The sequence below is a fragment of the Rhinatrema bivittatum genome, chromosome 1 (genome assembly GCF_901001135.1).
Source record: "Rhinatrema bivittatum chromosome 1, aRhiBiv1.1, whole genome shotgun sequence".
In the NCBI taxonomy this organism is placed as follows: domain Eukaryota; kingdom Metazoa; phylum Chordata; class Amphibia; order Gymnophiona; family Rhinatrematidae; genus Rhinatrema; species Rhinatrema bivittatum.
Genome location: NC_042615.1, coordinates 515,205,177 through 515,208,878, shown reverse-complemented (window position 1 = coordinate 515,208,878; position 3,702 = coordinate 515,205,177).

Here is a 3,702-nt window from a genome sequence, read left to right as displayed (position 1 = left end):
TTTAACAAGTCATGGCTGCTCAAACTCATGGTGAAGGTGAGCAAGATGTGACCAGTTCTCTCCTCCCATTCTCATTATGGAGATGTCTCTTTTCCATACTCGATTCTGGCAGTGGTGCTGATCATCCTGGTGTCTTATCTTCATCTCTTTTGATTTGCTTGCTTCTGAAAAAGTCCATAATAGGTTTGCTGCACATTTTTAGACACTCTTCTGAAAGGAAAAAAAAACCCTCATGTAATTCTGTGCATCTGTCTATGACTCTTTCCTAGACTGGGCATGCACAATTTCTGCTCAGTGTAGGTAGTGTATACCAAATACATCTAGAAGGTGACATGCTGTTTCATTCACAGAGCAATGGTATGCAAGTTGCTGGTATTAGTTGGAAGTAGGGGAAGGACACTTTTTTAAAGCAGGGTTGGCAAGTAGGTTGCCAGGAAAGGCAGGGTGGTTGGGAATATGAAAGGCTGCATCAGGATGCAGACTGAACGCTGATACAAAAATAGTACCAACAGTTGGGGCACCATTGATCAGATCAGAAAGAATTTTGAAGCTTACCTCAATATGTTGCCTATACACCCTGCAAGATTCAGAAAGAAGCTGTTTGGCACAATGCAAGCAGGGAAGAACATTAGTAGTAAATTTGAGTTTGAGATCACATCTTTTGACTGAGGTTCATTTTTGTCATGGTATTGTTATGCTTGGCAGTTCAGGAAGGAGAAATTGGAGCATTGGCCCCGGCACAGTCTTATTTGGGTTTTTTTTTTTTTTAATATCAAGTGGAGAGGGAGAAGGGAAAGTATTGATACTCTGGGAGGGGGCTTAATTTTTAGATCATGTGTGGGAGGGAGAGATTGTTGTCGCAATAAATATATTGTCTGTGTATCCTAAGTTGAAAGCTCCATAAATCAGGGGCTTTTTCTTATGTGTACATCCAGAAGTGCTATAGAAATGATAAGAAATAATAATAATAGTGGTAGTACTGTGAAGTCTACTAATTGTGAATTAAATATGAAGAGCTATTAAGTGCATCAAGTGTCTGTCACGACCACTAGGTGGCTGCCTGTAGAGAGTGAAAGTCCTGTGATGAAAGCTTCAAGGATGTTGCAGGGAGCTGTAGGGATTCCATTCCCTCTGCGAGTATGAGCTTCAGGGACTCTCAAAACTGAGTTTCATTGTTCTCAGGAGATTATATAAACATAGTAAGCCAATCAGCAGCACCCTGGGTCATACACAGTGAAGGACAGAAAAGGCAGTCTCTGACAGATTCATCAGTAGAACCTGCTGGGTAACTTGAAAAACATCAGGCAGAATTCGGAAACTTTTTCTAGGAGTCTCAGAGAGGAGAAGACTGAGATTGTTCAGGATTTATGAAATAAAATTCTTGGCACAAATCGATTCTGCTAATCTTTGCATTTGAGGAGAAAGGTAAACATTAGAAACTGTGCTAATTGTGGTAGCCTGGTACTGGAAGAGCAGGAGGTGCTACAGGACAGGATTAAGGTGCATTAAGAGAGCTGTGTGAGGAGTCTCAAAAACTGGAATAGCAGAGTATGCTGAAGGGCAGACAGAGGTGGTTTAGCAGAGTAAAGTTTAAAAAAAAATGTCTTTCCCAGAGTTATGGGTGAATTCCACCATGTCACCTTGAGGAAATATTTGAAGGAAACTCTATCTATTTCTGAAAAGAAAATTCCAGCTTTCAATAAAGTCTTTTTTTTTTTTTTTTTTGTTCCTTATAGATCACAGACTGGTCAACCAAATCCACCTCAACCTGGGTTAGATGTGGCAAATGTATCTGTATTTTTGGAGACATCCAAAGTAGAGATTATTGAGAGACTGACACTGATTGTTTCCTTTTTTAGTGAGCAGCATATGAGTTTAGTAATGAAAGTTTGTTTTCAAAACTTAAATGTCCTTGATGCTCCTCATTTGGCTAAGTCCACTCAGGGTAGAAGACGAGTATTTCTTAGTATGCATCAGGATTTTCCATCTCTTGGAGCTTCTTTTCTTCTTGGATAGCCAGGCAAATGTTTGGTTAAGCTTAAAAGCAGATCGCTTTGTTTTCTTCTCCCCTGAGCAGCTTAGAGGTTTCTTAGATGCTAGAACTGGGACTTTGCCCCACCATGCTTAATGGTTTGGGTGTTCTCCTTTTAGAATAAAAATGTGGCTTTTGCTTATGTAAATGCCTTTCTGTAGACCGGGCGTTTCGCAGTTTATTATGATAACTTTGTTTACCTCCTCTTATTTTCCACTCCTCCCTCCATGTATTGTTTTGATCAAATTATGAGAGGATATTTTCTCTTTTTCTTCTTTTTCTTTCTTATTATTCTTTTACAAGTACTCTATGTATTCTATGTATTTATTTTGAAATGTATAAATAAATAGTTTTTTAAAATGTGCTATATTTTGGGGAGCTGCAGGGACTTCATTATGTTTTGAAAATCTCTCTTAATCTCAAATAGAAAATCCCGTAGGCTGATTGGTAGATATTTGATAAACAGGCTTTGTACAGAGCGAGCGACTGTATCATAAATTCAGTGTAATTCAGATGCAGGAGAAAGGATGGGGGACACAGATAGAAATAGATTGGTTTTCTATGATTTAAAAATCATGGAGCTGAATATCTCCTTTTTTGCTACTTCCTACCACGTGAAGGGGTCGGGTGAAGGGGTCAGATCCAAAAGGAAAATTGGGTGTTTCAGAAAGTTTTGATATATTTTTCCCAGGATTAAAGTGGTTTCTTATCCATTTCTTAAAATAAACATAGGTCATAGAAGCATGATGGCAGCAAAGACCATACAGCCTATGCAGTCTGCCCATCCACACTAACTGCTCAGCTCTACAATTTCTACCACTCCTTCAGAGATCTACAGTGCTTGTCCAATGCTTTCTTGAATTCAGATACTGTCCTTTTCTTCACCATTTCCACTGGGCGGATGTTCCATGTATCCACCACCATCTATGTAAAGAAATATTTCCTTACATTACTTCTGAGTCTCCCCCCCCCCCCCTTCCTGAGTCTCCTTTCCTCATTGACTTCCTTACTGAGTAGGCACCAAGGGGCCAGTTTTCAGATTGTCTGCTCAAAGGGCAAAGTACTCATTGATTTTGCAGCAAGTTTTTAAGGGACAGCAATGTGCCTGCTTGCACTTCCAGACTTGCTGCAGGGATAACATACCTACAGAAATTTACATCAGTTTCTTATGCAGGTGGATTTGTCTGCAGAAAACGGCGTGCATAGACTTGAAAGTGCAGCCCGTGTGCATTCATTTCTGATTCTACCCAGAAAATGTAGCCTGGAGCTCCATCCCTAAATGTGACTAAAAGTATGCATGCTCTTCCGCAATGCACACACTCTCAGGGAGCCAATTTCCATGCACAGATCGCTATTTACCTGCAAAAAGGGCTTTGATAATTGTCCTCTCAATTCACAGAGAAAAAACAGAAGGTGGGCAGTATGTTGCTTCTACATTTTTTTGCAATATATAACATTCTTCAATTTGTGAAGATTGTAAACAGCTTGGCAATGAAAGAGTGATTAGATCGTTATACATTGTAACTTGTGTATCTTGTGAGATGAAAGCCTTAAAGTAGACATGACAATTTGGCTTTATATATAGACAGCCCATATTATTGTACCTTAGATAAAAGATTTGTTTTCCATTTTTCTAAAATTTATTCTGGAAAACCGTGAAACAAAAAACA